Source organism: Falco biarmicus, chromosome 11 (genome assembly GCF_023638135.1).
Source record: "Falco biarmicus isolate bFalBia1 chromosome 11, bFalBia1.pri, whole genome shotgun sequence".
Lineage (NCBI taxonomy): Eukaryota > Metazoa > Chordata > Aves > Falconiformes > Falconidae > Falco > Falco biarmicus.
This window is the reverse complement of record NC_079298.1, coordinates 27,885,807-27,895,697: the sequence shown is the minus strand read 5'-3', so window position 1 is coordinate 27,895,697 and position 9,891 is coordinate 27,885,807. Positions and strand designations below refer to the sequence as shown.

General features: G+C 38.5%; 1 long non-coding RNA gene across 1 annotated transcript in view; it reads right to left on the bottom strand.

The window, feature by feature from the left end:
- Positions 1-9,891, bottom strand: part of LOC130157119 (uncharacterized) — a 52,699-nt gene that overhangs the window by 2,910 nt on the left and 39,898 nt on the right. The gene's annotated exons all lie outside the window — the stretch shown is intronic.

Here is a 9,891-nt window from a genome sequence, read left to right as displayed (position 1 = left end):
CCTGATCCCCAGACTCCAGGCACATGTTATTTCTAACTGTGCAAGCAGTCAGAACCGGGTCACGGCGATTTGGGAATACATCAAAAGCTTTCAGTAGTGCTGCTCCCGTATTTCAGTCTCTTTATCAATATCAAATGCAGCTGTAGAGCTTGTCAGCCTCTGTTTTTTACAAGTTGACTACACTCCTGTTGTCCTTGTCACAGGTGTCACACAAATGGGTAAATGTAGTGAAAGGCAACTTTCTAACAGAATTTCCTTGCTGAAGTCAGTATATTTTTCTGCATAGATTATTTACCCTTGCTCTTTGAATGACTGTCTCTTAAACAGGAATCAATTCTGCCAAAAGCGATCCTGTTTCTGATTAGGGAATCTCTAATATCACCAACAATGTCTGGATGCCAGAGTTCTCAGGTATTTAACATATGCCTGTTTCTATGTTTTGTGTTACTTTGTTAGAGAAAGAGAACAGGTAACAGCAGGTCTGTTGCAACAGAGGTGTAAGACCTACACGCCTGCACCTCGATTCTCCCCTGGTGTGATTATGTTCCTTTCATACTGGCTGAGAATCTGCGCCTTTACTCTTGCCATGGATGAAATACATGAAAAAAAATATGTATATTTAACACTGTTCCAAAATCCAAACAAATGACAAATATAGTACCTTGAGTAAGACTTTTTCTTCCTAGCAAAAAAACAGCTGTTAGTCAAACGGCTCTGTAATGATAAGTGTAAGTCAGCGGGCGCCTTGTGTTTCTTTTCAGACACATGGAAAATTTTGCTTATCTCCATGGAGGCCTTCCTCAAAACCATCAGTCTGTGGTACTGACAGTGCTAGTCCCTCTTATGAGTTTTGTAATGAAAACAAACAAACCAGATATTCCTGGTAGCTCTTTATGCTTGTATGTTTTTCAAAGATAATTATGAACCGTAGCTGAATTTACAGCAGACTAATGCGATGGGAACTACTGTAGAAAGAAAGTCAAGATAAATTCAGAGAAAGGAAGGCAAAGGGCACAAAGATAAACTAAAATGACATAATTATCTGCCAAAGGCTTTTTTTTTTTTTTTTTTTTCTGGAAAAGGCTCCTTCTAGTGACAGAAAATGAGGGCTCTGGTATTTAGTGCTCTACTGTAATTCTGGAAGTGGAACTAAGCATAGATTTAGTACAAGTCTGTGATGCTGTTCCAGGATTGTGTTAGACAGGACTGATCAGATGTAGTGCCAGACAACATATTCAGGCTTCTCCAGTTTTGGTAAAATCAATGTCATGGTTATATAAATCCTCTTTTTTAGCTGAGCCAGTGCAAATAATAAATATACAAAGCCTATGAGACAAGTATTTTTTATTGGAGATTATTTTATGTAGCACCTTTTTAGATTTGTATATGCCATTCAGCATTTAGTAAGAGCTCTCAAAATACTCCTCTTAGCAACACAATAATTTACCCTACATAAACACCTTACTCCTTACATACTTGATGTCTTCAGACCCAAAGTACAAGGGAAATAATTTTCGGGCTCGTATTAGCTGAATTATTACCCACAGTTCTTGTTTAACTTGAGGGAGATGGCAATACTCATATACACATATCTTCCTCAGCTTTTGGGATTTGTTATTGTGCAGACGACAACTTGATTAATTTTTGAACTGACGAGAAACAAGAGGAATGAAATCTAAGATAAAGAATCTCAAAGAAGAAGACAGATTTCCACCTTTCCCTAAAGTGATTGGTGTTGTGGCTTATATGTACCTTTATGTGTTACAATTTATAAGTGACTCACAAAAGACAGATCATTTTTCCTCTCCTTTTTGTCCCCAGCTGCTCAGCCTGCCTTAATTAACTCCTGCTTTGAATGCAGCTCCCTTTCCTTTCCATGCATACTGTCAAAAGACCTCAACTGAGAAAAAAATTTATATAATATTACCTTCCTCTTCAGTGATTCATATGCTCATGAACTTATTCCTTGCTCAAATTCCTGTCCTAGATCCAGCTCTGGTTTTTGCATTTTAGTCAAATATCTCAATCAAATGCCCTTTAAGCTCCTGTGTGGCTCTGTGACAAAGATGAAAATGTATTTCCTCTAGACACCACCCAGCTTGCTTCCATTTCTACTTTTTTCTTGCTAGTGTCTTGTCATCTTCCATTTTTTGTACTCTGATCATTTAGGGCTGGTCTCATAAAAGCTCCCTCTGGTTTTACACCAAAGCTTTTCTCTCTCCTTTCTTAAACGACACCTGTTTGCATAGCCTCTTCATAAAAGTCTCCGTACAAGAGATTATCTAGATGCCAAGATTTACAACCTGGCCTCTGTCATTGCCTTCTCTGTGAAACGTAACAAGAATTAACTAGCATGAAATACTATCCTATGGAAGTCAGTTTAGAGTTTTCAAACAGGACAGAAGATTAAGCTGAAGCTTAACATAAGGACAACCCTGAACTGTTGTTTCTTCACTATAAAATTTGCTCGTATTATAGAAACCCTTTGTTTCTTCCCAACTTTTCAGATCAATTTTAAATTTCTTCAGTTAACGCTACTCCAGTTGTTCAAGGAAGAGAAGGCTTCTGTGGATTAAATCCTTATCTGGACTGTCCCCTGGGGGGGACCCAGTAGGAGGTCTCCTACATCATACACGTACTTTGCTCAGATTACTTGGGTATGGGCACGCTGGAGAAGTCAGAGTCCAGTAGTCATTTGCAAAAGGAGGTAACCAACAACATCGGTATATTGGTTTTCCCTTTCATTCATTCCTAGCACAGCTTGCCCTGCGACAGACCAGCCACAAGGCACTGCTTAAGAGACATTCAGTATGGGGAATTATGGCTGAAGAGCTTTCTGAAGTGTAACGCCTAGCTTTCATGTGTTATTGCATTGGTGCAATTTATACCTGTCTCCAAGCACAGGGTCCTATTATGATCCTATATGTTTGTTCTTGTATGTAGTTTTGTGAAGTCTGTGTAGGCTTCTTGTATGAAGTTTTGTGAAGCCTGGTGCTGTGTAAATAACAGTGTATTCATCCACGACACAAGCTGTGCCAAATAATGTGCTAGTTAGTATTAAATGAGAATCTTCAAGGTTGCACTTTTTCTTGAGAGTTGTTTCCGATTCACTTCCAATGTAGCTTTGTGTTTGTATAGCACTTGGAAATCTTGTATATGAGGAGCCCAGAATGTTGTAAAACATTTTGACAGACTGTTCTTGGAACCAAAACATTTTACCTGAAGGGCATACTTTGCTTGGGTGGAAAATAACGGCTCATTTTCTTATGCAAAACAACTCTGTGGCATACTGAAGGCACATGGAGTTATTCGTATGGAAAAAAAATATATTTTTGTGAGTTGACCATGCTGCGCAGTGCTATTAGAAGGCAGACATTTACATAGTACTGTGATTAAAATGTATTTGCATCCCATATGGCAGGTGTTTCCATGTTAGTAATATGCCAGCTCAGATCGTCTTGGCTTTTCCCAACATAAGAAATGCAGTGACGTCTCTGTCCGCTTGAATTGCTTGGACCAGCAGAACATTATTTTTTTTTCTGCTATACAAGACAACACTATCCAAGCAAACCTGAGTATGGAATGGATTTAATGGAAGCTGAGTGCTGAAGGGCAATGACATATTGCACCTGATCCAGGGGAAACACTGGCACATCAAAACAGCTATTGGAGAGTGCAACCTTTTCTCACATTGCACTCAGGTGAGTACAAGGCAATCCTTTTAGGAACATATACAGATGAAAGTGGTTTCTTAGGTTAATACACCTGTAGTTTGAATGTGAAGAGCTGTTTTGTACTATGGAGATTAGTATCTAGCTCAGCTATGGGTCAGAGGAACAAAACTGACACACCTTGTTCCCCTAAACAACCAGCTAAACAACCAATAGCTTTTCATAAAGGAAGATAACGCAGTGAAACCAATCTATAAAGATAACTACAGAAAAAAAAAAAGAAAAGAAAAAGAAAGAGTATTAATAAAAAGTCAAGCAGTAAGCCTGAAAGTTCAGGATATTTGAATATTCAATAAATGAGTAGTTCTTAGCAAAGTAATACTGGCAAAGGAGGAAACATTCTATCACTAGATCCACATTCCCTTTCCTGCAGTTCTAGCTCTCCTACGGCCTGTCAACGGCAGGGGACTCAAAACAAAAATCCATAGTGCAGTCCTCAGTTACGGAAATGTTAAGGCAGAGGCCTCACCGATAAAGTTTTTTAAATACACTGAAATTAGCTGAGCAGATAAGGACCCAAGCTACTCTGCAAATCCAGTCTGGGTTATTCATGAACTGAAGCTGCAGAGAGCAGCAGCGTCAGCTGGAGCCGGATTTCTAAGAACTTCAGAAATAATTCTATGTGCAATTTCCAGCCCATCTCTAGTACATATTCATATTTCTTTTTGTTTGCTTGATACTCTTTTGTTATGAATAGCTCATACATTTGCACAGGCAGCCGAGATTTTTTTTTTTAATATTAAGATCACTTTTTCTCATTATGAAATCTCAGTATTAGAGTTTTTTTACAGAAACTACTAAGTCCCAAGCAGAAGAAGTATATGATAATACTACCAGCTACTTTTTATCAGAAGAGGTGACTGCCTAACTTCGGCTAGCGGACTTGTGATATGTGTAGTGGGATAATAACAGCCCTATTACCTGCTGTGTACCTGAAATACAATCAGCTTACATAGACTAAGCAGTCACTGAACAGCATGTTACACGATGGTGAAAACCCTTCATAGCTTCTTTGTCATTTTGCGTACTGTGATCGGTACCTCATAAAATGCAAGAGCAAGCCAATTGCATCCATCCAGTTATTCTGTGTGCTAGTCAGAACACCCATGGCTCCTAGCATCCTTCTTGGCTGCTAAGACTGATTTAAAAATATCTGTCAGCACTGAAAATCTTCAAGAGATGGTCATGTCACTCAGACCTCAGGCAGACAGAAGTTTAGAAAAAAATACATCTGTTGCACTGTTTCAGTCTCCGTTTCTTAAAAAAAAAGTGTATCATCAGTTCATTATAAAAAAAATAGACACAGGTCCTGCAACACTCCCTCTCAAAAATAGTGTCACAGAAGTTAATGGGGCTATTGTAGAACAAGAATGATGTTACCTCTTCAAAAATGTAAAATAAGTCAATTTATAATCACAGTTCCAAGGTGGGTGAAGTGTAATCATTGGGATTAGACACAGGGTAAATACTAAGAAATGATCCAAGAAACCCCATGGCACTGTGGTTGGGACTAGATGACCTTTAAGGTCCTTTCCAACCCAAACCATTCTGTGATTCTGTGATGTGTTGCTGGGGACTAAATGAGTGACAAAGGATTTAATGTAAATGCAGATACTGAAGGTTTTCTCCCCCCCATAAGATGCTGGAGTTAACCTTACTAGCATGGTGCGTGGGCGGCTTTTCGCCCTGTGTGGCACGGTGTCACGGTCCACAGTACATACCCTGGAAATAAGACAACTGGTTAAGGAAAATAAGATGGACTGCAGAGAATCAGGATGATGATTCATATTTCTCTCTTTCTGTTACAACTTTCAGAAGCAAGTGGAGGCAAAGGTAAGAAAATTGCAGAAAGGATTCCTATTTTGCTGCCAGGAATCTTTTTTAGTACTATGTAGGACTGAAAGGGGTATCTTGGGTGATCATTTCTAGTTTCCTGTTATCAAAGGCACAATTTAAAATAATCTCTTTCATAAATATTTGAAGCTCTATTTTTGAAGTACAGAGGAGAAAGTAGACAAAAATTCTACAGGAAGTCTGTTGAAACCTATACTTTTTCTGAAGCTTTCTTCTGATTTCCAGCCTAAATTTATTCACTGGCTGTTTGTATATTTTTTTTTCTTTTGCCAATAATGACCAAGCTAAAATATTTTTTTTTTCTCCCTGAAGCTAAAATAATTATTTTTTCTCCCTGGGTTATCCCTTTGTATTCACAGAGAGAAATCATAGCTCCTCTTTGCTTTCATTTTACAGAAAAAACTGAAGTCTTATTCTTCTGCAAGACAGTTCAATTCTCCCGATCATCCCAGTCACTCATCTTCCTATATCTGTTCCCATTTGATTTCAATGTTCTGGAACACTGTTGACCAGATTCTTTTTTTTTTTTTTTTTTTTTTTTTCCCATGTGAAGTTCATCAGATAGTTTGGCCTGAAAATTCTGCAGATCCACAAAAGGTGAGGATAAGGAATAACCCCTTAATGTTGCTAAGGTCAAAATGTGGCATGTGGTGCTTGGGCTTTTCTTCCTTACCTTAGAAATAGCTAAAGTAAAAAAGACTGTGTCCTCAGCCAAGCAGAAGGCAGCTTTGCCTGTAATTATACCATGTGGGAAGACCAAATGGGACCTAAATTCTTGAGGCTGCTCTACTTGGTGTAAAATATTTTAACTGAAAAGACAAAAATGCCTTATTCTGCAGGTTGGGACAGCTGGATCCCAGCTCCTGAACCACTGGAAGTTTGTCTATGTCAAGTGGAGACATTGAGAACCAGGATAGGTTCACCTGGGTAGGGTGAGCAAAGCGTTAGGCAGTGGGACAAGATCTGGAGGGAGGCAAGAAGGCAATGTTCTGGAGAGCGAGACACAGCAAGGAACATACAGGGAAAGAAAAGAGCTGGAGAGGAAAGAATAATTATCACGAGCAAGCCCCAAAATTATATGAAAATGTTCTTGGGGCAGAGTGATGCTCCTAGAAGATGGCACGTAGAATGAAATATCAATAAGAGTTTAAAAAATCACTGGATTGAAAGTATCAGATACTGCATGGTTATTTGCAACAGCATCAATGTGCAGATGATGGCTATTCCAACACTCCTTGGTTCCATTGTGGTAAGTCTTGTATCAATAAACAAAAGAAGCTGGTTCAAGGGCCTCAGACCTTCAGGATGTATAAGGTGATGGATAAGCTTTTCATCACTGCCTACCTGAAAAATCAATAATGGATAATAAACTGAGGGTCGTACCAGGGTAGGAAGCTTTCACTTCACATCTTTAACCCTGGCCCCAGGGAGGCAACAGACTTCCCTAAGAAGTGGGTCTGGTCTGCATATTGGGCCTTCTGTTCCCTTCAAAAGGGAGTCTTCCATGACAATGACCCATCTTTTTTTCTTAATGGAAGTGGTTTTGACACAGGGCATAGGCCTGCTAACCCTTGGTGCCACCTCCATGCTAGACGAACCATAGTCCTTGTGATTGTTGGTTCCACTTGCCGAGGCTCGTACCCATCGTGTGAGGGCAGCCGGGCAGGTGGGGTGGCCACTGAGGAGACGCGCCTGCTACGCTGGGCAGGGACCCATCACCATGGCCCCTCTCCCTTCGGTCACTGTGTTATGGCCACTGTTATGTGTGAATGGCCATTGTTAAAATAAAAATAATAAGCCGTGTTTCCAAAAGACAAAATTTTAAAGGAAGTGTTAAAATGCAGTTTGTCAATTTGCATGGTACTGTTTGGTTATTCACAGGCTAGAGTTGTGTTGTTCCTGCTGTTCATGTTACCTTCAGCCTGAAGTTCATTCAGGAAAAAACATTCTGCCCAACCTGTGACAGTCAGACAGTGGAACAAAAAATGCCAGTGAAGTGAGTTGTTTATAGATGTTGCAATCGTAGGATGGGATGATCAACTTTTGAATAAGCTGGATAGTTTTTATTTTCCTTCCCCCTTTAATGTGGATGTGATTATTTTGATTCCTTGCTGTCAATTCTGTTTGTCATTCCCATTCAAGTAAATGCCATGAGGTCAGTGAGATAATTCTCCGAGTGGTAAGTAATATCCATAAGGAAGAGAAGCAGAATCAGGTTTGTTATGTTTGTTTTGTCTTGGCCTTTCATTTTCCTTTTTTTGTTTGATAAAAAAGCTAGTAAATACTTACTGAACAACCTGAATTTTTTTTTATGTTTTTTATATATTTGATAAAAGTTCATTACAGTTACTAAAACAAATTCTCTGCTGATTAACTCCATCAGCACATGATGTCCCACAAAGTACTACATAATGCTACATTTAATTTTCATTTGTGTTTTCAATACAGACTGACTATATTTGCACTGCAGTTTCCCTCATGAATATGTGCATATATATATGAAAAAGCATATTTTTATTCTCTTTGTTTAAATATGATTTTCTGCAGTCTGAATACAAGCAAACTCACAGCGGCAAAAAAAAAAGCTTGCTTATCAAAGCTGTCAATGCCACAGTCTATTGTAATAATTATAACTACAGCTACATAATATAGTGACACTATCATATAATCTCTTTATAAATTTACAATTAGAAAATACCGTTACTAGTGATGCTATGGATGGCTGTGGAATACAGCTCTCAAGCTAACCTGCATACTTCAGAGCAGGGTTTTGACATTCAAGCTCTCAGAGTCCCCTTAGGAATGTCAAATGGTTTTTATGGAATTCTAGGGTTGGGGTGGGTTTTTTTGGGAAATTATGAAAACCTGTAATATTTTATACAGAACATAGTGTTTGGTCCATTTATCAGAGCCTTTTAGCTCCTAAAATACCTATTTTTCAAGCTAGTATCTACAGTGGCAGAAAGTCAATAGTATAAAGGTCTTCCCATAGGTGATTTCAGACACCAGTTGGCCAGACCAAAGCGTAGTGAACTTCACTTCAAAGGTTACTTTAAAATACTCTCCTGATGGATGGGCATCTTGTCAGCCTTGAGAATACACGCTAACCTAGAGGAAAGAGCAGCACAGCATGCGCAGGCAGGTGTGGTGCTTTAGCAGAGCCTTTTCCACCCTGTTTTCCACTCACCCAAGCTACCAAGTTACCTAAATACCCCTCAGGGGTTTGGACAGCCTCAGAGGCTTGTCATGCTTTGCTGAGCCAAAGGCGAAGGCGACCTGTTCTACTTTTAGTTAGGATGGACTCATGTCCTGCCTAAGAGATGTGAATACAAGACCTAGCCATGCAGTAGAAAAGAATTACAACCCGTGAGTCTGTAGGTCTGAAACCAGGAAGACCAACTGAGAAAAGACTTTCAATACAGAATCACTAAACTCCATGCAGATTAAGTTGTGAATTAATTCACGTTAATTTAGAGAAAATTAATTTTGAACGGAGACAGGGTCTAATCCGAAAACAAGATTTATGGTTCCATCAAAAATCCTGGAATTTGTTTTTATTTTGCACTGAAACAAAACAAAATGTTTCCAAATTTTCCAGTTTCCCCTTTCTTACCATCAAATGAGAGAGGAGATGCACACAAATCATTCCAGAGCTACCAAGATGTGAAATGGCTATTATATTCACATGAAATGTAAATTCAGTTTCAGATCCCCTGCCCACCATAACCTACGCAAGATACATAACCAGAGGATTAGAAAGTTGTTTTCCTCTCTGTCTGGTTAATACATCTCTAATATTGGTATAAAATGTAACAGTTTCAACTGAAGCAACATGAAATACCAATCTATTTAATTATTACCTAGCTTTCCAGGTATTCTTGCAGGTATTCTCTAGGTAATGTGTCTTCTTGTCTCCTTAGAAAAAAATCTGTATCCAAAATGAGGGGAAAAAAAATATTACTTACTCTGCTCTGGCCTTGAACTTAGAAGTAACATTTCCAGATCTTTCACAAATGCAAAATGCTAGTAAAACTTTCTTAATTCTCTTTAAAATTTTATGTTTTTTTAAAAATTAATATGCATTATTTTTACTAAAATTTAAAATAGCTTGCAATGAAACTTTCTATTGAGCCTGTCCTGAGTAGATAACAGGGTATCAGTTCAACAAAATTCTTCATCTTTTACTTCCTATCTTTAGAGGTTACAGAAAGAACTGATTCAACACTTGAAACTTCCAACTGAAAAATTTTGGCCAAGGACATTTGTAAGATTGATTTTTTTTTCTCCAAAATTTTCTTAAAAAAAC